Source organism: Suricata suricatta, chromosome 7 (genome assembly GCF_006229205.1).
Source record: "Suricata suricatta isolate VVHF042 chromosome 7, meerkat_22Aug2017_6uvM2_HiC, whole genome shotgun sequence".
Taxonomy (NCBI): domain Eukaryota; kingdom Metazoa; phylum Chordata; class Mammalia; order Carnivora; family Herpestidae; genus Suricata; species Suricata suricatta.
Window position 1 is genome coordinate 84,262,021 of NC_043706.1, and position 25,652 is coordinate 84,287,672.

Consider the following 25,652-nt stretch of genomic DNA (forward strand, 5'->3'; position numbering starts at 1 on the left):
TTGACAAAAATATCTGTGATCACCTCCTATGATTTGGATATGAAAGAAACCTATACATGTAAATTTAAAGGTCTAATTAAGTTATTAGACCAAAGTATGCCTATTTATACCCTTTTGCTTACAATAATACATTGTGAGTATTTGGTTCAATAAATCATCAACATTTACCATGCCCCTAATATCACACTGCTGTGGTTATGTAGAATAAATTTGGTTATCTCGGGGTCTTTACCCATAAACATTTTAAAAAGACCGGAAGAATAAGTTTACTTAAAATCAATAGGAAATGATTTAAAATATTATTATCAATTGATAATTTAAATAAAATCATTATTGGGCTATATAATACAGATAATAAATCCCATGAGCTAGAAGACTGAAAGATATTATATTTAGTTACAATGATTAATAAATGCTTCATGGAAAAATATTTTGAATATGTTTATTAGACGCTGTCTGAAAATTTGGTTCTCCATACACACTAGCAATGACATAAAAGATTGATTATATTTATAAGATATTCATGGGATCCATGCTTCTGAATGTTCACTCATTCCGTTATCTAACTTCTTATTTCAACTTTCTGAAAAATAGCTGTAAATCTAGGGGTGGGTTTCACAAAGCTATAAAACAATTGTAATAATCACCAAGTCAATTTACTAAAAGTCCATACTGAATGCAGTGTGCACCTACTCTAAGGTGGTCCCCAGACTCCCACTCAGGACTGGTTATTCTGCTTAATTATGTTTCCAACGTAATTGCAGATTCAAAATACCAAATAAGAAGGAAAAAAGAGGACTTTTAGGGTCATATTAATGACACTACAAAGTCCTGTACAATATTGGTTGTGCTTAGCTCAGTTGTCCCCTACTGATGTCCTGTAAATCTGTGTTGAATAAAGTAGCAGTAAGGAAAGAGAAATCAAATTGCAAAAGTAAGTAGAGAAATAGGACTGCACAAGAATCTGTGATTTACTGTAGGAGCCAGTGCAATGTTTTAAAACTCTTAAAAACATTACTTTATAGTATTTTGTGTTTATAAAAATGAGATTTCTTTTATCATGTAAGGTTGACTCATTTTCTAAATAGTATGTTTAAGGCATCAAAGTATCAAATTATTTGATGATTTTAATAAAAGATCATCATATTTTAACAAATTGCATAGAATTTAAAAATCTAACAAAAGGAGGTAGAAAATAATTAAAACAAAGAGGTAAAAGTGAACATCAAAATAAATAATGACTAGTGACATAGTGATGTTGTGAAACAAAATAATCAAAACACTAAGATAAATGTGAGTATCAGTCAAGGTCCCAACCCAAAATAGATGGCACATCTGTTTAGGTAAATTGAAAATTGATATTCCTAAAAGGACCATTTACAAAGGTGTGGATGAAGTGAAGGGGAATCGCAAAAGGTGGAATTTGTTAAAAAAAAAAAAAGCAAAACAAAGCAAAAAACAGCTGTTGTCACTTCAGTCCCAAAGGGAGAAGAGGGAGCAGTTGCCAAAATCCAGAAAGATCGATTACCTTGAACATAGTGTGGAAGAATATAGCCAACTGAGGAGATCTGGAAGCAGAGGAGATAGGGCAGTAATATCCGGAGGTCATTCTCCTCCACCGTTCCAATCTGTGGCTGGTGCTCCTCACTAACTATGGAGGACTAGATGGAAGGCACTTTAAGATGGAAGGCAGAGAAGCCTGTTGATGGAGTCTATCTAGCATCAGCCTCTTATGGCAGAGAGCAGAGTGGAGAGGGACTTTGGAAAGGTCAATGGAAGATACTTGGCATTATGAGCAAAAGTAAAATAATGTCTTAAAACCTAAAGCACTGAGCAATCAAGACTTTATTTACATGGTTGCTGAAACTTAAGGAGCAATGGAAAAATTAAAAAATTTGAAAAAAAGATTAAACCTTTGGGAAATGAAATTCTGAAAAACGCCAAGAGGAAATGTAGAATTCTCTGAGCAAAGATGAAGATACAATTTGTGTGTGTGTGTGTGTGTGTGTGTGTGTGTGTGTGTGTGTGTGTACTTATGTGGGAACAGAGAGGAGGGAAAAATATCGGCTAGAGGATATTGATTTGGAAACAAATTACTTCTTTGAGAGAAGACACCCTAGTGTATTCAGATACCCTATTTTACTTTGTAGGGTGAGGCCAATGAGATACAAAATGGAAAGGAACACCAATACTCAATAATCAAGATAAAGATTTGAATGCAGTGTTTTAAAAAAAGTGAAAAAAATCCACAATGAACAAAATATTTAAAAAAATTTTAAATACAGGTTTCTCTTTCTTTTTATGATCCTGCATTATTGTCTGACTAGTGTAGTGGTTTCCAGTTGGTCCTCAGTCCTCCGGCTCTGTGAGTGCTGTGGCCAGCACTGCTTAGGTTTATAAGGGTTGAACACAGTGTGCAAACACATCGAGCTGTGCAGGGTTTTTATATATACCCATGCTTTTGATTGCAGAGTTTTATTGACTTTTTCCACTAGGTTCGAAATATGGGAAGATATTTGATGAGTTGTATAGAAGGGCACACATTTTTCTTTTTGCCTCAGGCTCCAATATGATTCAGCGCATGACTGTTGAACACTATGATACATAGCTGATAATTGATGTTTATTGAATGAAAGAATGATTAAATGAATTAATGTGGTCATTTCCTACTCCAAATATGTATTACAAAGCTTTGGTGTCCCTTCCAGCTCAATTTTTTTTTCTTTTGCTGCATAATTTATGGCTTTACTCTGACATTCTTACTCAAAGTCACAAGGGCAGTTTTAAGGGCATGATTAGGGACATACAGATGCTCAAAGAAGGCTGTTGTAAAGAACTCATGAATAATCCCCTAGGTAAGAAATTTTCATAACAACAGTTTACCAAAATTGCCAGTTTTTTGCTTGTTTTGTTATGTTTTTTATTATCCTATTTCTATTACTACCTCTTTACCTGGAATCTATGTCAGTTTCCTCTCAATCCCATTCAGTGCATGCTTTTCATACTCATTCTGGTAAACATTCTGAATGTTTAATTCTAAATAATCATATATCAGCATGGGATCTGTGATATTCTAAATTTCCATCTTTCTTTTCTTAATTGTTCCGTCATGTTATTCTCAAATGTGTTTTTAAATTTGTTTTGTATGTCTCTTGTTTGGAACTATGTATATCTTAAAACTATATGCATCTTATAACTCTCTGCAATACCTGGCAGATCAGGGAAGAGTAAATATTCATTAATGATAATTGTAATAGTAATGAGTAGCAATTTATTTTTTTCATATATCCTGCCTTAAGACCCCACTGGAATAATACGGATTTTTACAACAAATATAATTTCTTGTCTTTGAAACCCTTTTCATTGGTTTCCATGTTAACATCTCCCATTATTGTTTTGTTAGACATAGATGTTGAGAAGAGAGACTCATGCATTTTTTATCTTTCCCATAACTAATATCTGGGAAAAAACAAAAGTGAAATTTGACATAGAAAACTTTAATCTAAGAGCCAGATCATATAAATGCATGTGATTAAGATGCATTTTTCAGAGTTTTTGGAAACATTATGTGGAATGTTGATTTTGTAAGTAAATAAGAAACAGTGTCCTTGGTGTCTTATATATTATGATTCTTTATTTTTAAATATTTTTTCACAATAATATTTTGCTTGATCTTCAAATCGTCCGTGTGTTGGGACTAGTTCACCTACTGGTCCATATCCACATAACTCATGCTTTACTGTCATAGACTGATGTGACACATTGTAATAGAATATGATGCATTGCCTGAATTTAAAGGAACATGGACTATTTCTGGATCTGCTGTGCAGCATAAGATCTGTATCACATTTGAAACAAAGCTAACCAAGCAGACAGAGCAGAAAGATATCTATAGCATCCATTAATCAGGGTAGAGTATGTGTATATATATATATATATATATATATATATATATATATATATGTGTGTGTGTGTGTGTGTTTTCAGCATCTTACTCTATTTGCCCGGTATATTTTAAGTCTGAAACACGGAACAAAAATAGCCTTAGTGACCGTTCATATTGTTTTTTACATTACTCTCCTTAGAGAATTATCCCCTCAAAAAAACAATGCAATTTCAATTTGATTGAAAATTGTTAAATACATTGTATTACATATATCCCTTCATTCCATCTTTTCTCACCGGGGAAACATATATTCTGCAATGTGTGCATTTTGATTAATAAATAAGTATATGACTATTAGCACCACACTGAGCTATTATCTGCCATTCAACCCAATCAAATTCAATAATTTAAAGCATGTTGTTTATAAGAACTGGAGGTATCATATTCTGTCAGATTTGGTTTGAGAATAAGCAAGGTAACAGCATTAACTAAAAAAAAGCATATTTACATAAGCATATGATGTTAGAGAAGACCTTCAGTCTTCAGTTTAGGTAATACTTTAGAAGCTCCTTGAGACAGAATTGCCACACATGGCTTAAATCTTTAAAAATATTTTTAAGGTTTATATTTGTGAGACAGAGACAGAGCATCAGCAGGGGAGGGGTGGAGAGAGAGGGAGACACAGAACCTGAAGCAAGCTCCAGGCTCCGAGCTGTCAGCACAGAGTCCAGCGCAGGGCTCAAACTCAGGAACCCTGAGATCATGACCTGAGCCGAAGTCTGATGCTTAACCGTCTGAGCCATCCAGGTGCCAGGCCACACATGCTTTAAAAAAGGAAACTTACAGGGTCCCCTGGTGGCTCAGTTGTTGAGCACCCAGCTCTTGATTTCAGCTCAGGTCATGATCTCAAGGTTGGTGGGTTTGAGCCCACATCGGGTTCTGCGCTGACAGTGTGGAGCCTGCCTGTGATCCTGTCTCCTTTTCCTTCTGCCCCTCCCCCACTTGCTCTTGTCGCTTTCTCAGAATAAAAAAAATAAACTTAAAAAAAAGAAGGTAACTTACATCTCTCTCTGTTTTATGAGGTGTGTTACTCATTTTCAAGTACTTTACACATAAGTTTATCCCGTCTTTCCTACCTATTTCAATATCTGAATTCCTTGCAGTTGAGCCACTGCTTCTTGCCTCCATTCATAGAACTTATTCACCCAGACCAGAGAAGTAGGAACTATCAGAGATCAGACGGCCACATATTTTCCCCACTTGGTCCCCCATTCTGGAAAGAACACGTACAATACCTCTAACCTTAACTGCAGTGAAGCGTTTACTACTCAAGCCCCACCCTTAACCAGAATTTCATTAATATTTTTCAGGGTTTTTTTAATGTCCCTTCTTTCTTTTTTTCCTTATCCATATATCCTCTCTCCTGCTTTCCCTCCCAGCCATAAGTCCATTCCTCTGAGATAATTAGCCCTTGACATTCTGGTTATTGACAAAACTACTTCTCAAGGGTCTTGAAGCGGTATCAACTTCCAAGGACGTGTTGCTTGTTCCCAAAGCTTATCTCCGTCTGTGACCTAGTCACCTCTCCCCAGCTGCATTGAGATCACCTGTCTTTAGAAACCAGCCAGCTGCGTTATGTCACATATGCCTCCTCCTCCCCGAAACAGTCGCCTGTTCACCACCGCACCATTCTCGTTAACCTCGTCCTGCTTTCCGAGCCTGCCTGACTGCGCAGCATGACTGGAGACCGGAAGGTGGAGAAGAGAACGTGTGCTGGTGGCATGATGTTCAGTAGGTATTTGCTCTGTGCAGACAGCAGGATCCCCCACGCCCAGTCTGTAAATAACATTTAACAAGTTTCCTTATGATTTTTCTATGCTTCCCTCCCCATTTTCACTCTTACACCCACCCTGAAACCAATTGCAGACCCATTACTATACATGCGGTCTCTTCCTGCAATCTGTTTTAGGTTCAAAGGGGAGAATAATCTCTCACACATCTGTTATGTTTTCTTTCTCCTTCCTGCACAGGAATGACACTCTTCCATCCACTTCCTGTCCCTTTTAGCTCAATCAACTGTATTTTTTTAGTACACTTCATGAACAGTTCATTCAAGTCTGTGTAATCTGTTGTTTGCAGAGAAACTGGAGTTTGGAAAGGAGAGAATTGGAGAGGAGAAATTCTCAGTTTCCTTCCATTTTTTCCCTTCCCTTCTCTTCCCTTCCTTTTGTAAATGTATCCATTTTCAGCCCCCTCCCTTCTCCTCTCCTTTCCTTTTGTCTCCCTCCTCTTTCTGTCCTTTACTTTCATTTACTAGATACTTACTGACCATCTGATATGTTTAAGTACCTTGGGAACTAGAAGATAAATCAATATAATCCTATTTCAAGTCAGGAAGTAAGTAGCATGACATTAATCCTCATAGCACATTTGTTAGGAAGTATTATTATCTATATTTCATAGAAGAGGAAACTAAAGTTGAGAAAGCTTCCATAAACAGCAGAGGTCACAATGCTAATAACAAATAATCTGAGATTCAAATCTAGACATTTCCAATTCCAGAAACCATATTTCCCCCCAAAAAACTATTTGAAATCTTTATCCATGAAATCTAAGGCACTAGTGATGATATGGACATAAATGAATCCTAGGTCATGAAACAAAATGAGTATGCATAGAGGTAAAGAGTGGACAGTGGGATTTTATGAAATAAACTAGAGAGATTAGAGAGGAATTTGCACATCACTTGGTGAAGAGCTCTTGTCTACATTCACCCTATGCCATCCAAGGGTCCTCTGGATAGTCCCATGCAGGTCCTCAGATGCAAGAAGATGGCCACAGCTGTGGAGCACTGCAAATGGGGCAGCGGCCTCGTCAGGGTGAATAGGCAGCCCCTGGAGGATTGAGCTGCACTCACAGCAATACAAACTACTGCAATTTGTTTTGTTTCTGGGCGAGGAGGGGTTTGTCATGGTGGACATCCAAGTCTGAATAAAGGGTGGTGATCACATGGCCCAGATTTACACAATCTGCCAGTCCATCTCCAAAGCCCTGGTGGCCTATTATCAGAAATACATGGATGAGGCTTCCAAAAAAAGAGATCGAAGACATCCTCATCTGGTGTGACGAGACCCTGCTGGTTGCTGATCCCTGGTGCTGCGAATCCAAAATGGTGGGTGGTCCTGGTGCCCATGATCCTTACCAAAAGTCCTACAGATAGGCCTATAGTAAGGATCAGGGTTCACCTTTATAATAAACTTTTGTCACAGGGGAAAACAAGGAATATTTAGGACATAAAATGGTAGAATTTTATGATGAATTTGGTATGTAGAATACAGGCTAGAAGGTTTCTATAATGACTCAGAGGTTTCTGCCTTACATAATGGAATGTTTGATCCAGAATGGGATGAGGGGAGCGCCTGGGTGGCTCAGTCAGTTAAGCATCCAACTTCGGCTCAGGTCATGATCTCATGATTTGTAGGTTCAGCTCAGAGACTGGAGCCTGTCTGTGGGTTCTGTGTCTCTCTCTCTCTCTCTGACCCTCCCCTGCTCATGCTGTCTCTCTCTCTCTTTAAAAAATAAATAAAAACCATTAAAAAAATTAAAAAATAATAAAATAAAAATAGAATGGGATGAGGAGGTAAAATATTAGTTGACCACATGTGCATGTGTTAGAAGAAAATATAGAATAATAAAAAAGAAGTATAGGACCAAGTTTTGAAGAACTGCAACATTGAGAACTTGATAGAAAGGCGATCTTAGAAACGGGCCAATGAAGAAGATATATGCTAGAAAATATATCCAGGAAATCAATAAGGAGAACAGAAGAAAGATTTTAAAAGGAGGAATGTAAATAGAATCAAATGTTATTAAAATTAATACTGAAGTTTTTTGTCAGATTTGGTGACTAACGATCATGGCTGACCTTAGCAAGAGCCATTTGAGGTGAAGTTGCCAGAAGTCAGAATGGAGATGAGTAAAGTTAGAAAGCGGAGTCTGACAGAGCAAGGGGTCCTGTTACGGGAAGACAGGGGTGCTGATCAAGAAAAGGTTTTAGAAGTCATATTTTCTCCCCATTTATCTTAACAACTTTTTGAAAATAAATTCCATGATTAAAATAATTTGACAATTTAGACTTATAATAATAATTTCACATATTTATTTAACTAGTCTCATATTTTTCACTAGTTTAAGTCTATCTTTATTACTCTATAGTAAGATCCTTAAAAGGACAGATTCATAAATCTAATTATTTTATATCCAATTATAATCTTATTTTAATGCAGTATACACATCAATATTGATCAGTCATCAATTATTTATTGCATATATACTATACATAAAATGGTTATTCCACTACAGACAAAAGTTCTCTATCAGAATTTCATTTAATTTTTTGTTTTCATTCAAATGATGACTTTAAAGTAGTAATTAATCATATTTCAGATTATCTGATTGAATACCAAGTTCTGGCTTGAAATTTGAGCACCCAGATTTGCATTTGTAGTTTGCATTTTTTTTCCTCCCCATATAAAGTCATGATTTGCTCTATGAACAAACTGTGCATTGATTCAAATGGAGGAATGTTGGGGGAAATTAAATCTACATGCACTTATGTATGCAAACCTCCAGATCAGAGAAGGCTATTTTGTGTTAAAAGAATTACATTTGGTTAAATAACACATAACAGTAAATGGATCCATCTGTATAGGTATCAAGTTTTTAAAACAGCAAGTAATGAATATACATTGAAATTTTATTTCTTTTTACAATGTTTATTTATTATTTTTGAGAGAAAGACATAGTTAGCAGGGAAGAAGCAGAAAGAGAGAGAGACACAGAATCTAAAGTAGGACCCAGATTCTGAGCTGTCAGCACAGAGCCTGAGGCAGGGCTCGAAGTCACATGCCATGATCTCATGACCTGAGCCAAAGTCAGACACTTAACTGAGTCACCCAGACTCCCCATGATAATTTATTTCTCATTCTAATGTCTAACAATAACTGGATTGAATATCTATTTGAAATAGAGTTTAATAACAATAATATAAACATCTTATTCAAGGAAAAATACAACTTTAAATAATCATCAAACAATACCTTGTTAAATTAGGTAGACTCATGGTTAAGTGAGATTTAGTTCTCTTGAATCAGCAAAATTTTGAAGTCATTAATAAATCTTACTTAGTACAACATCTTGGTGAATAGGGATTCTTCACTTTAAAATATTAAGCTCAAAATACAAAGTTATACCATATGTAGAACTGGGCTTGTGCCTACCTCTTTCTATAATTTATTCAACAATGGACCTTGACCCAGGGATATACAAAATCATATACTGTTACAGATCCCCAAACACAGAGACCCAATGGGCTTTGATGCCAAGGATGGCTCCAAGGAAGAAGCAGCACTTGGCTTGATGCTTGCTATAGATTGAGTGTTTGTGTCCCCCCTAAAATCCATATATTGAAACCTAATGCCCAGAGTAATGGTATTTGGAAGTAGGGCCTTTGGGGAGGAGCTTAGGTCTTGAGAGTAGAGTCCTTGTGAATGGGGTTGATACTCTTATAAGAGAGATCCCAAAGAGCTAAGCTTTTTTTTTTTCCTTCAAAGTGAAAGCACAGAGAAAAGACTATTTATGAACCAGGAAGTGGGTTTTTATTTCCCAGGATGCCAGCACTTTGATTTTAGACTTCAGAACTATAAGTTACAAACTTCTGTTGGTTTATAATCTACCCAGTTTCTGGTATTTGGCTAGAGCAGCCTAAATGGATTAAGTTAATCCTTGAAACCAGTATAGACATTGACTTGATATTCTAAGAGAGGGAGACAAAATCAGTAAAAATATATGGAGGTGTTCTCAGGAAAATGAGGGCTGAAGCTTAGCTGGAGACTGTGAAAAGTGGTCAGAGGACATACAATTACAAATTAGTCTGGGGCCAAACTCTAGTTTAAATACTTGTACTGCTAGGCAAAGCCATTGAATCACTTCAAATTTTACTCTGGATTTATTGTAATTTCACTTTTTTACGTAATTACACCTAGGATGTCTCTCCCTGAGATTTCCAAGTTGCATAAAAAATATTTTCAAACTAGATAGTTCTTCATATAAAACACATGATAAATCAGAAAAATAAAGAAAAAATTAAAATAAAATTTCACTGAAACAACCATTGTGTTTCAGTTTGCTGTTTTTAGTGAAATTAGATTCATTATTAAGTTCATTATTCTTCCCCCTGCCCACTATTTTATGGCCATTTCCTCATTATGTTTCACATCATTCAGGCAAGAAAGTGAGATAATACTCATGTAATTACCTAACTTATTTCTTCACCACCCCCTTTCTTTCTTTCATTTCATTTTTCATCTCTATGAAAAACATTAAAATATTTATAATTACAACTCTTTATTCCTTTCATTTTCCTTCATTTTGCTCATGTGAATTCTCTAAATGAAAATTTTGTGTTATCTTTAGAAATGTTTTGTGTCTTAAAAATGGAATAAAAAAGGACAACTGATAAAGATATTGCTTTTTCCTTTATTAGTAGATCTCAGACTTAATATTTATCATTGTTTTTGTGGATGTCTTTTCTATGTTTAAACTACCAACATGTAAAAGATGACCAATAAAGGTATATGCATACTTTTAAGTTAAATAGATTTCATTTAATATTTTATGTTAGTGTACTAAATGAGAACATTGATTTACATACTTCATGAGATACTAGTTCTATTCTGATTTTCATAGAATTCTATAAGGAAATGTCAACAGTAGAAATTACCTTACTTTAATGTTCTCCCAGAGAAGTCATCTTATACTACAGAACATCTTTGAAAACAACAACTTACTAAAAATTTAAAGATAGCCTCCTTCTAGCAATCAAAATTTCTTCAGAAGTAGAACCTTTTTCAAACATATTAATATTTTCAAAAAGATGATAACCCTGTCAGGGATTAGACTGTCTCCAGGGTTAAAACCATAATCTGGTAAATAATTTCAACAGAAGACTTTCTTTTTCCCTGAATAGAAAACTTCCTCACCAGGGAATCACACAGATATTCATTTCTTCAAAAACAGGACCATTTAAACATGTCAGAATCTTCAAAGTGGAAAACATGCTACCCCTTAGCAAAATGAAGTCTTTTAAAGTAGAAGCCCAACAGCATTATGAAGTCTCTGAAAGAAAATTCCCAAAGCTCTACAAAATACTGCTTTCAGTACCCAAGTCTCAGATTATAATTTAAAAATGTATGCAGATCATACATAATCTACTTTTTTTGAAAAAAGAGATTTTAGAGTTTAGAGTCATTTCAGCAAAATTGAGCACAAAGTACAGAGAGATTACATATACTATCTATGTGCCCCCACACATTTACAGTTTCCCCAACTATTTCCATCCCCCACCAGCGTGGCACTTTTGTTTCAACTGATGAGCCTACAATGACACATCATTATCACCCAAAGTCCATAATTTACATTAAGGTTCACTCCTGGTGTTGTGCATTCTATGGGTTTGGACAGGTGTGAATATTATGTATGAACCACTGTAATATCATTCTAAGTAGCTTCACCCCCTAAAAATCCTCTGTGCTCTGCCTAAGTGATCCGTCCCTCACCTTTAATCTCTACTAACCCCTAATGTTTTTACTGTCTCCATAGTGTTGCATATTCCAAAATATCATATAGATAGAATCATATAATACATATCCTTTTCAAATTGACTTCTTTATATTTTTTAGAATGATAAATGTTTAAGATGAACCATATTCAATGTTTATGAAATCAAAATAATATGGATAAGAACAACAGAAACTTAAAATCAAGTGATTAAATAATAGGACTAGCATGTACTTCTTAAAGTCTTTTTTAAAATTTTAATTCCATGTAGTTAACATGCAGTGTTATAATAGTTTCAAGTATACAATGTGGAAGCTACTTAGAATGATATTACAGTGGTTCATACATAATATTCACACCTGTCCAAACCCACAATTGAAAGAAGATAGGCTTCTTTCAATTAGTGATTTGCACAGTTTCCTCCATGGCTTTCATGGCTTTATAGCTCATTTCTTTTGGGCATCAAATAATATTTCATTATCTGGATTGCCAAAGTTTATCCATTCTTCTACTGAAGGACAAATTAGTTGCTTATAAGTTTTGGCACTTATGAATAATGCTACTATACTTATGTAGGTAGGACATAAGTTTGCAATTTCTTTGGGTAAATATCAAGGACTGCTGTTGCTGGATAGTATGGTGAGAGTGGATTTAGTTTTGTAAGAAACTGCCAAACTAATTTCCAAGGTGGCTTTATCATTTTGTACTCCTACCAGCAATGAATGAGAGTTCCTGTTGCTCCACATCCTTGCCAGCATTCGGTGTTGTCAGTGTTCCGACATTTGACCATTCTAATAGGTAGCTAATAGTATCTTGTTTTAATTGGCATCCCCATGAAGTCATATGATGTGGAGCATATTTAAGTATGCTTATTTGCATCTGTATAAACTTTGTATGGTGTCTATTCACATCTTTGGCCCATTTTTAATTGGTTTCTTTGTTTTCTTATTTTTGAGTTTGAATGTTCTGTGTGTGTGTGTGTGTGTGTGTGTGTATTCTTTGTATAAATATTTTAAAAACAGTCCTTTCTCAGAAATATGTTTTAGAAATATTTTCTCCAGGATTGTGGTTTCTTTTTTTTTATTCTCTTGACATTCTTCTGCAGAGCAGAAATTTTTAATTTTCATAAACCCCAGTTTATCGATTCTTCCATGGATTTTGCCATTGGCGTTGTATGTAAAAAAGTCATTGCTATACCCAAGGTCATTTGAGTTTTTCTGTGTTGTTTTCCAGAAAGTTTGTAGTTTCACATTTCACGCTTAGGTCCATGATCCATTTTGAGTTCATTTTTTTGAAAAGTATAAGGTCTGTGTCTAGATTCTTTCTTTTTGTCTTTCTTTTTTTCTTTTACATATAAATATATAGTTATTCCAGCACCATTTATTGAAAAAATTATATTTGCTACATGAATTATCTTTGTTTCTTTGTCAAAATTTATTTGACTATATTTATGCAAATCTATTTCTTGGCTTTCTATTCTGTTCCATTCATCAGTTTGTCTATTATTTTGCCAATACCACATTGTCTTGATTACTGTAGCTTAATTGTAAATCTTGAAGTCTGGTATCATCCCACTCCAACTTTGTTCTTCTCCTTCAATACTTTGTGGGATATTCTCAGTCTTTTGCCCTTCCTTATAAAATTTAGGATCAGCTAGATGATATCCACAAAATAGCTTGCTGGGATTTTGATTGAGACTTTATTGAACCTACAGATTAAGTTGTGAAGGACTGATGTGTTTATGTACAATCTACTTTTGAAATGTTCCCATTTGATTTGAACCATTTTAATTGTTAAGTAAAATATGGTAAGATCTACTTATCAAGAAAATAAGATTAGTGTCAAATGCAATATTTCTGTATTCCTTTGCTTGTAATTTAAGCAGGGAAAATAGTATATAAATGATTAACAGAATCCTATGCTTTGGAATCATGCAGTACCTCATGATTTTACCTCACTTCATGTTTTGTGTGATCTTGAGGAGGTGCCTACAATCTGGCGAACAAGTTCTGTGGTGACAAGTAAGTTACTTTTCTATTTAGGTGAAAAAGTTTATCTGCTTCATCCACTTGATTGAAACTTTGTGAGGCTGAGTTAATCTTAGGGAAAACTGTGAAAAGTGATGAGTGCTAAGCCATTATTGCCATAGTCACTATCATTGTCAGTTGCACAATTGCCACAATTTTCCATCCCAGAAATTGTAACCAAATAATCTTTTTTTGTCTAAATTTCAAATTTATTTGGGTTGTGAGAGGGACATAAACTGGTATTATAATTACAAATTAATTGAGTGTCTAAGAAAAATTACTGAAATTCATAGATGATAGAGGAAAGAACAGAAAACATTTATAGTACTTTTTACTTTTTATTATTTATTGTTTTGTTATATATTGTTTCTATAGTTATATCTAAGTCTAAGTATTATTTGTAATAGAAAATAAAATTGATTCCTATTTATAGTATTCTATTTCTAAAAACATATGGAAAGCTGATTCAGAATATATTAAAATTTAAGATTATGGGGATCAGGAGCAGGTCATGGGTTAGGTTAATCCTCTTTTCTCTCCTTCAATTATTTGTTTTCCCAAAGTGGTTATTTCATTTTACATTTGAAAGGGGAATAAAACATGGAGTATGTGTGTCTGTGTGTGTGTGTCTGTATGACTTGAATATATGATAGAATAGAACTCAGTATAATAAATGACACAGGTTTATAGACCATTTAAATTGTACATATGGTTAGAACTCACTATGTGCAAAATTAGATTAATTTGAATTTCTGAGTTGAAACTTGTGGTTACAAATGTTTGGGGTTAATTGATATTACATTTTTTTCTGCTTATTGCTCTCTGTGTCTTATTCATAAGCAACTGAAGCCACCTCACAAATCTTTGTGGTTTCATATACCAAGTCAGCTTTCCACCTAGTAACAAATTTACTTGATATACTCTCAGCTCTTAAGCTCTTGAGCAAACTGACTTTCTGGACTCCCAATGCTTTTCTGACCAGAAACTTGAGAATTCTCTGACCACTCCCTTAGGAGCAGGCCTGCCTTAGCATCCTTGCCACGTCAGTCCTTGGATGGGAACAGCCTGTTGGAAGCGCAGCTTTGGTGCAAACACTGTGTCTGAGAGGAAGCTAAGGCTCAAGGTCAATCATCCTTAGTGGCAGTTGTAAAAGACCTGAGAGGCATATTTTCATGGCCACCATAGTGGATGAGAGCTCAAAGGAACGCCTAAGTCCAAGAAAATGAAAATATCAAAAGAAAATAAAAATATTTAAAACCTGTAATGTTTCCCATGTTTTCAGTGTCTTCACACTTGTTACCTCTTTTATTTGTTTATAATTTTTAAATGTTTTATTATTTATTTTTGAGAGAGAGAGAGAGAAAGCATAAGGAGGTTACGTAGAGAGAGGGTAGGAGGTGGTGGTGGACAGAAGACCTGAAACAAGCTCTGTGCTGACAGCAGAGAGCCTGACCTGGGGCCCAAACCCATTAATGGAGAGATCATGACTTGAGCCAAAGTCAGACGCTCAACCGACTGAGACATCCAGGCACCCCACACTTGTTATCTGTTTTAAATTTTACAACAACCCTAAGGAATAAATCTTACTATCCTGATATTGAATATATAAATCTGAATATATGAAAACTGACATCATCTTAATTTTAAGGAGATAAATAGTAAATGCACTATGTTAAATTCAATTGCTAAATGGATGCCTCTGTTTGGTTATAGAAAATGTTATCAATATCATCACTTACTTTATCAGAAAAATCTTAAGTAATGTGAAGCTCAAAGTTTATCACTGGTAGAAAATACCATCGGTTTCTTCCTCTGGCAGGTTTATGTCAATCATTTCCAATAAAGTATTTCCCAAATATCCATGTCCAAATAACAATAGTTTGTCATTAATTTCTCTCAAGTAAAATGAAATTCCATGAGAGACTGGCTAGTTCAGCTTGTGATTCATTTTTGCAAGTGCTTCTCCTCCAGACAACCATCGTCCTGCAGCAGAAAGCAAAAGTGGATTTTGTATGCTTCCCACCTTGTCACACAGTTATTAAAGTGAGATATACTCAAGTTTCAAGATTTAATAAAATTATAATTTTTTGTACTTTACTGAGGACATTCTTAAGGGAAGCTCTTCATTTAATTAATCAGTTGAACTACTTATTTATTAAATGTGGATCTGTGGGGGTGAGTAATAACCATGACTTCTAGTGGTGTGGCGCAAACTGCCATCAGCTGTATCCACCTTTACTTTTTTTACCATTGGTGCAATTATGAACACAGTGAAAGAAGTCAAGTAATGTGTTAGTATTATTTTGACAAAGTTTTCCTAGTGTGTATCCACTAAAAGTATCTTGGGTGGCTGAGGGATCCAGACCAAGCTGTAAAACATTGTTCAAGATTATAGTTAAGAACTCTTTTTTTAAATGTTTATTTATTTTTGAGAGACAGAGACAGAGCATGAGAGGGGAGGGGCAGAGAGAGAAAGGAAAACACAGAATCTGAAACAAGCTCCAGGCTCTGAGCTGTCAGCACAGAGCCTGATGCAGGGCTCAAACCCACGCGTGAGATCATGACCTGAGCCGAAGTCGGACGCTTAACTGACAGAGCCACCCAAGCACCCCATATAGTTAAGAACTCTTGAGACTATGCTAGAATATTTGCTCCATGAGGGCAGGGAGGGCATAAATTTTGTTCATTTATGTGTTCCAAGCACTCAGAATGATCAGTAGCACATGATGTAAATATAAAAGTATTATCTGTTGCATTAAAGAAAGAAATGCTGAAATCCTGAATTTTGATCCCTGTCCTCTCTCAGACCCTCTCACCACTGATCAGACTAGGTACTGAATGGTTTTGTGATTTAGTTTTCTAATCTTTAAAAGAGATAATATTAGTACCTAGCTTACAGGTTTGTTTTAAAGATGAAATGTGACAATGCGTTAGAATGCTTCATAGAATGACCAACATAAGGTAGTGATGTTCCGTTATTTAAAAACATGTTGAGAAGAAATATATATTAAGGGTCCATAGTTGTCTCAGTTATAGCTGGTTCATTTGCCTATAATAGTATTGCAATCAAAAGAGTAAAGTATCATACGTAAAAGAAGACCTGGAATGGCAGGTCAAGGCTTAGATGGTAGCCCCAGAATTACTTCAGGCACTCAAGCTTCTATTTTTCTGCACTCATATCCTACAACCCGTCATGTCTTGATCCAGTGTAGCTGCTGAAGCATCAGTTTTTGCTTCTGCAGTGTGGGTCAGAAGATGGAAGACAGATAGAAAGGGTTATTAAAATGTCTGACCTCAGCTGAATCAGCTCCCTTTCTTTAAACAGGTTTCTGAGAAGTCTCATACCTCAAATTTACATTTTCTTGGCTATAGCATGGTAACATAAAAGGAGGCAGAGAAGTTAGTCTTTTATTCTATGTGTCAATATGTCTACCTAAAAACTGAGGTTCCTATACTAAAAAGTAAAAAGAAAACTGATGGTATCTGCCTTTTGCTGGAACAATGTAATAATTGCTATGTAACATACAATGTGGGTATATTCAATTGTCCGATTGATACAGATGCTTTTTGCTCCTTTGTGGATATAACAACTCTTTGACCTAGCCATAGGCCTTTATTGTTCTAAAGGATAGAGGTTGTGCATCAGACTATATCTAGTGCCTGTACATTCTCCCCAGAATCAAGCGATGGGAATCTCTAAGGACAGCGCATTGAATGCAGCTCAGCTATACTGACGACTAATCATTTTAGGCTGAACCGAGGAGCACTACAGCTATCCACTTTTCCTGAATCTTGTCCCAATTATATTTCATTTAATAACACTCAGTGAAATATCTTGTGGCAGGGGAAATGAAACTACATGCTTTTATGGGATCATTCATCAAGAACTAATTGAAGCGTTCATACAGTTTAGCGCTGATAAAACAGTGTTACAATAAACAATAACAAAATTCACTGGAGAAGGATTTGTTTTGCCGTGAGGAAGATGGTTCCGTTTCATCCTGGGATTCCTGGTTAAAAGAGTCTCCAATGTACAAAGGGAGAAGCGCAGCCTCCCCCTGCATAATGACGAAGCTGTGTCAAATGTATTAGTGTTGCTCCACTGCAGCCTTTCTCCTCCCAAGTATTTGCTATTGTGCGGGACTCTGGCAGGAGGCTGCAGGACCAATGAGATTTTTTAAAGTTTCTTTTTTGCTATTGATTGTTACTATGCTTGAAACAGCTCCTTCACAGCATTTATTGGAAAATATAAAAAAATCTTAAAGAGTACTTTAACAAGTTCAGATTTCCTTAAATCCCAATTTAAGGAGTTCGTTTTTGAATACTTCTACATTTGGAGTTAGTTGGCTTTTTGTCATTGCAATCCCTGTTCCTCCCCCCACGTGGTCCTGGGACATCTGGCCTACGTGACAAGGAGGAAATGGAGAATGGATATCTTACACCCTCTCTTTTTCTTGGGAGTGATTGAATGGAAATAGTAGCAAGACAAAATGTATGAGAAATGTGCCACAAACTGCTGTAAATCTGAACATTTATTTGCTATATTTATATGACTTAGTTGGTAGTAAGCACGATACGGTAGGTGCAGAACTTACTTGGTACTTGGTATATCTTATATATAATAACCATAGGTTTATTGGTAAAACATATTACCCAGACTCAACTTAACTCCAGGCAATAAGACAAGTTGCTTCTACCATCACCACTTTAAAATTGTTTAAATAGCATTATATGGATACAGATTTTAGATAAAAGATAAGCATGTAAGAAGGCTCGTGAGGTGATATGAACAGTCATCTTTCACAGACACCACTAATACTTATTAGTGTGTTTTGAAAAACCTACATATAAAACAAGAAACTTGTAATATAGAGAAGGTCAGATATTATAGTTTTAAGGTGCAGATTTTTGTTCAAATTTGCCTTGCATTATAAAGGTAACTTCTCTTAAGGGCTTTTTAAACAGTTGTTTTCTAAAAGTCTTAATACATTTTCAACAAAGCACTGTCAAGCCTAAATTATTCCCTAAAATCAGAATGATTTTTAAAAACCACAGTCATTCTTTTGGTAGCTAAGAAGTAGAACCAATGCTTCATGTACGTAGTTGCCAGTCACTTCAGTTAATTTGTAGCACCATTAATAAGTGAAATACAAATTCATATTATGATACATAAGAAGTATCAATTTAATAGATATGTTGAGGGATAAAATTATGATTGTAGATTTTGTAGCTTTCATATTGTAAACCATATTTGACTTTCCATGTAGATTTGCCAAATAGAATTTTATAGCAAAGGCATCTGAAAATGGGAATGACAGATTAGCATAAATTAAGTCAGCACTATGCTATAATTCTTCCACTGTAGTTCTCAAACACACTAAGCAGCTTCTCCACTAGGACTTCCTTTCTGCATGACATCTTCTTCCTCAGGATTCCGACAAGACTTGCTCACTCATATTTTTCAGGCCTTGAACAAATGCTACCTTCTGGGTGAGGACTTTCTGATTATCTTATCTTGTATTGCAACTCACACCCCCTGAACTCATATACCCTAATGGCTATTTGACTTATTTTTCTTCATTAACACTTATTAGCATCTGACATTCCATGTATACATATTTTTTGGCTTGCTATCTAACGACACTTTTTAGAATTTAGACTCTGGAAGGACAGATGGTATATGTTTTGTTCACTGCTTGATCCCAGAGCCTAAAATATGACAAACATTCAGTGATATATGTGGAGTGAATGGATTAGGTTCTAGATTTCCTGTATCTCATACACAACTTCTTTGAGCATAGGCAAGTTACTTAGCCTACTAATTTCTGTTTATCTATAAAACATGAGAAATAATAATTCCCACTACATTTTGCAGATTAAATGAACCACTGTGGATGAATGCTTTTTCTAAAGGTAAATGATCACTGTTGGTACATCAAATGACTTTAAGGAAACAGTGTGGAGGTAATAGATTTTGCTTTGCTTGGGTTATCTGGTTTAGAGGAGACCTAGACTTGGATTACAACATTGGCTTTGGTATAGAAATCAAAGTTAAAGCTATGGACCTTCTGCCTTTGCCTTCTAAGTTGTTAGCAATACAGCAATACAGCTTGTTCTTGTGATGGAAAGCGGCAGTGATTTATAGAGACATATGTAAAGGGGACATGTAGATGCAAGACAGAATTTAAGGGATGGAAATTTAGGTAGGGTGAGGGTAGTAGAATGCTAAAGCCAATTGGCCTACATGAGAAATAAACTGGTGAGTGTGGCCTTATTTAAAGTATGCTATCAAAAAATGGGGCATCATAGAAACCAGCATAGAAAGGGTGGTGTTCTGAGTAATTAAAGGGTAATTATATGGTGAGTTTGGTTATGGTATGGTGTCCAATGCTTGGTCAGACATTAGTCTAGGTGTTGCTAGGAGGCTATTTTGTATATGTGATTCACATTTACAATCAGCTGACTTTAAGTAAAGGACATTTCCCTTGATAATGTGGGTGGTGGGTCTCATCCATCCATGTAAAAGCCTTAAGAGAAAAACCCTGCAGTTTCCTGGAGAAGGAATTGTGCCTCAGGACTGTAACATAGAAATCATGCCTGAGTTTCCAGCCTGTTTGTCTGTCCTATGGATTTACTAGCTCCCACATTTCTGAGAGCCAATTCCTTAAAATAAAACTTGCTCGCTCGCTCTCTCTCTCTCTCTCCCTCTCTCTCTCTGGCTCTTTCTTTCTTTTTTCTCTTTAATTGGTTCTATTTCTCTAGAGAATTCTGATTGATATAGGTAGTAATTTGTGGTTTACAATTGAAAATTAAATAAAACAGTGTGTGCTAATTTCACAATAAAATCCTAGCCCACAGTAGGCGCTCAAAAATGGTCATTTTCATGATGGTGATGGTGGTGGGGATTATTGATGTGTTTACCAATGGAGTTTGGTCCTCAATGAGCCTATGAGAGCATCCACTGAGTACGTAAACTTTGCTGACTGATTTAACAAGTCAAATTCAAATAAATAGAAGTTCAATCAATTATAAAACACTCTCAAAATATTAAGCATAGAAGCAAATTTGTTTGTGTAGCTATAGTAAGAATAGTGTTTAGAAAGAGTATAAATTATTGAGCTAATAGACTGAGATTCAGATTCCATCTTTGCTTCTTCCCTATATGTGATCATATCTGTGAAATGGATATTGTAGTACATTACCCACAGACTTGCTGTGGAACTTTCGTAAATTATATAAAACATCCAGAACTGTGCCTGTCATATTTTTCTCCTCATTTCCCTAAGGCACAGTAAGTTAATATCAAGTGTCCTAATTTTTGAAATTTCAACTTTAGCCCTTGTATGCCAAAAGAGAGGTCAATTTCAAGTTACATAATTGGAGATAGACATTTTTTCTTTTTCCCTCCAGATAAATGAAACTACTGAGAGAAAAGAATGTTCAATAAAGCACAAGCAATTTTTAATGCAGCTTGCATTGACTAAAGCTACATAAGGAAGAAAAGGGTAGCTGCCTTAACAGATGGGGGGGTGCATAGTTAAAGCCTCTCACCATTATAGGCAGGTACATCAGAGAGGGGTTGAATGCACCCTAAAACCAATGATCCTTGCAAGTCCCTCTAGGGCAGCTTTGGTGGACTTACCCTAACAGACTCAAGAGCAGCTACAAGGCCCAGAGGTGAGCTCTGTCATTGCAGAGTCTATTATGGGACACTGAAAATAAAGCTGAGTGCTCTATAGAGAAAGAGAAACCAGAATCATTGTAAGTGCTATAAAATATGTACTTTACTACATGTCCATATAATGTGTAGTTTATTATCAGTAGTGCTTATTAATGAAGTATCATTCTCAGGAATATCATTTAACTTGAAATAAATAAAGAAACTGAGTATGGTTTTAATGTTGTAAGTGTAACTTCTACAAATAAAGAGAAAGCTGCTTCTTATAGAAAGAAAGGGATGCAGTGATTCAATGATAATATTATTTCTTGAAACATGAGGAATATTAAAGGATACTTTAAAAACTATTTCAGTATGTTATAGAAGGATTATATTTCATTTAAATTATTAAGAAACTCAATTCATGAATTTTTTCCATGTAACCAAAAAAAATAATAGTGATAATAATCCTTTTTCAAAAGTTTATTTATTTATTTATCTATTTATATATTTAGTGTGTGTGAGAGAGAGGGAGAGAGGGTAGGAAAGAGGCATAGAGAGGGAGAGAGAGAATCCCAAGCAGGCTCAGTGCTATTAGCACAGAGCTTGACATGGGGCTTGATCCCACAAACCATGAGATCATGACCTGAGCAGAAACCAAGAGTCAGAAGCTTACCCGACTGAGCCACACAGGCACCCCAGTAATTATAACACTTTTAAAAACAGGATGCACACTGCCAGGTAGGCTGGCAGAGTGTGTCAAGGTGAAAGCTCTGGCTAGCACCCTTGCAATAGAACATCCCTGGGGCGGTTCAGGAAGGCAGGTGAGTCTGGCACCCCATCAGGCAAGTAGAAGCAGAAACTCAAGCAAGAAATGTCTGGCTATAACATCTGGATTCAGAGACCAAGGGCTGACACCTATCTATTGGGGATAAACTAAGAATAGCCTTAAGACAGATCAGGAGTGGAAAGAGATGGAAAGAGAGGCAGCAACCAGGCCGTGTTTGATGGTACTGAAAAGAAGAGCTCCTGGAGGTTTAAGGCAGACGTGAGGCCAAAATTTACCATTAACTTTTTTCAAATTGTTAATAGCTTTATTTAATTTTAATTATAATATTACAAACATATATTGAAACACTCAGATGATATAAAAACAATAAAGACAAGAGAACAAAGTAAAATCCTGAATTCCATATACTTAATAAGTATGTCACCAATTTTTTCATATACAATGCATACATTTTTTTTATTTATTGGGTTGTACTGATCCATCACCTGTTTTTAAGAATTTCATCTTATTTCTTTTTTTTAAATTATTTTTAATATTTATTTGTTTTTGAGAGAGAGAGAGAGAGACAGAGTGTGAGCAGGCAAGGGGCAGAGAAAGAGGAAGACATGGAATCTGGAGCAGGCTACAGGCTCTGAGCTGTCAGCACAGAGCCCAAAGTGGGGCTCAAACCCACAAATCATGAGACCATGACCTGAGCCAAATTTGGACACTTAACCATCTGAGCCACTCCATCTTATTTTAATGACTATAAATCCACATTGTCATTTTCAATGTCTGCATAGTAATTTATTTGGTGAATATATCCAACCATACTGTATCCATTTTCTGTAGATGGGCATTTAGACGTTTTTGTTTTTTTTTAAACCAAAATAAACACTTTCATCATAAACATTCCTTGAAACTTCTGTCTCTTCACTGTTTAATTCAAATATAAATAAAATTTATTTTTCTTTCTGAAAATAATATAATCACCTGAAGTAAGTTTTGAAAACAGAAAAATTTTTAAAAATTTTTATTTTTACCATTATAGCATATCAATCGTTTTTGGCTTTCTTAGGATTTTTTTTGTCCTAATTTTTATCACTTTTAATTATCTTTTCAAAAAATAGTTTATTGTCAAGTTTGTTTCCATATAACACCCAGTGCTCTTCCCCACAAGTGCCCCTCTCCATGACCACCACCTCCCCCCCTCTCCTGTCCCCCTCCCCCTTCAGCCCTCAGTTTGTGCTCAGTATTCAAGAGTCTCTCACGGTTTGCCTACTTCCCTCTCCCCAACTATTTTCCCCCTTCCCTTCCTCATGGTCCTCTGTTAAGTTTCTCCTGTTACACTTATGAGTGAAAACATGGCATCTGTCCTTCTCTGTCTGACTTATTTCACTTAGCATGACACCCTCAAAATCCATCCATGTTGCTACAAATGACCAGATTTCAGTCTTTCTCATTGCCATGTAGTATTCCATTGTATATAAAACCACATCTTCTTGATCCACTCATCAGTTGATGGACATTTAGGCTCTTTCACTGATTTGGCTATTGTTGAAAGTACTGCTATGAACATTGGGGTACATATGCCCCTATGCATCAGCACTTCTTTATCCCTTGGGTCAATCTCTAGCAGTGCTAACAATAGGGGAGTTCTATTGATAATTTTTTTTGAGGAACCTCCACACTATTTTCCAGAGCAGCTGCACCAGTTTACATTCCCACCAACAGTGTAGGAAGGTGCCCATTTCTCCACATCCCCACCAGCATCTATAGTCTCTTGATTTGTTCATTTTAGCCACTATGACTGGCGTGAGGTGGTATCTCAGTGTGGTTTTGATTTGTATTTACCTGATGATGAGTGATGCCGAGCATTATTTCATGTGCCTGTAGGTCATCTGGATGTCCTCTTTGGAGAAGTATCTTTTCATGTCTTCAGCGCATTTTTTCGGTGGATTGTCTATTTTTCAGGTGTGGAGTTTGGTGAGTTACTTATAGATTTTGGATATTAGCCCTTTATTTGATATATCATTTGCAACTATCTTTTCTCATTCCATCAGTTGCCTGTTAGTTTTCTTGATTGTTTCCTTTGTTGTCCAGAAGCTTTTTCTCTTGATGAGGTGCCAAAAGTTCACTTTTGCTCTTGATTACCTTGCATTTGGGGATGTGTCGAGTAGGACATTGCTGCAGTTGAGGTCAAGGAGGCTGTTGCCTGCTTTCTCCTCTATGGTTTTGATGGTTTCCTGTCTCACATTCAGGTCCTTCATCCATTTTGAGTTTATTTTTGTGTATGGTGTAAGAAAGTGGTCTGGTTTCATTCCTTTGCATGTTGCTGTCCAGTTCTGCACTATCTTTTAAAGAGGCTGTTTTTTTTCCCCATTAGATACTCTTTCCTGCTTTGTCAAAGATTAATTGGCCATACATTTGAGAGTCCAGTTCTGGGTTCTCTATTCTATTCCATTGGTCTATGTGTCTGTTTTTGTACCAATACCATATTATATTGATGATTACAACTTTGTAGTAGAGGCTAAAGTTTAGAATTGTGATGCCTCCAATTTTGGTCTTCTTCAATATGACTTTGACTATTCGGGGTCTTTTGTGGTTCCATATGAATTTTAGGATAGTTTGTTCTAACCTTCCAAAGAATGCTGGTGCCATTTTGATTGGGATTGCACTGAATGTATAGATTGCTTTGGGTAATAATGACATTTTCACAGTGTTTATTCTTCTGATCCATGAACATGGAATGTTCTTCCATTTCTTGGTGTCTTCTTCAATTTCCTTTATAAGTCTTCTATAGTTTTCATTGTACAGTTCTTTTACATCTTTGGTTAGGTTTATTCCTAGGTATTTTATGGGTTTTTGTGCAGTTGTGAATGGGATCCATTTCTTGATTTCTCTTTCTGTTGTTTCATTTTTGGTTTATAAGAATGCAAACGATTTCTGTACATTGATTTTGTAGCCTGCGACTTTACTGAATTCATGGATCAGTTCTAGAAGTCTTCTGGTGGAGTCTGCCGGGTTTTCCATGTAGAGTATCATGTCATCTGCGAAAAGTGAAAGTTTGACTTAATCTTTGCCAGTTCCAAGGCCTCTTATTTCCTTTTGTTGTCTGATTGCTGATGCTAGGACTTCCAACACTATGTTAAACAACAGTGGTGAGAGTGGACATTCTTGTCGTGTTCCTGATCTCAGGGGGAAAGCTCTCTGTTTTTCCTCTTTGAGGATGATATTAGCTGTGGACTTTTCATAAATGGCTTTTATAATGTTTAAGTAAGTTCCTTCTATCCTGACTTTCTTGAAGGTTTTTATTAAGATAGGATGCTGTATTTTGTCAAATGCTTTTTCTGCATCTATTAACAGGATTATGTGTTTTTTATCTTTTCTTTTGTTAATGTGATGTATCACATTGGTGTATTTTTGAATATTGAACCAGCCCTCTAACCCAGGAATGAATCCCACTTGATCATGGTGGATAATTCTTTTGATATGCTTTTGAATTCGATTGGCTAGTATCTTGTTGAGTATTTTTGCATCTATATTCATTAAGGATACTGGCCTATAGTTCTCTTTTTTGTTGGGTCTCTCTCTGGTTTAGGAATCAAAGTGATGCTGGCTTCGTAGAATAAGTCTGGAAGTTTTCCTTCTGTCTCTATTTTTTGGAATAGCTTCAGAAGACCTGGTATTAACTCT

The 25,652-nt window shown here is 35.7% G+C and overlaps 1 pseudogene; it reads left to right on the forward strand.

The window, feature by feature from the left end:
* Positions 1 to 6,660: 6,660 nt before the first annotated feature.
* Positions 6,661 to 7,106, forward strand: LOC115296752 (annotated as a pseudogene).
* Positions 7,107 to 25,652: the final 18,546 nt, after the last annotated feature.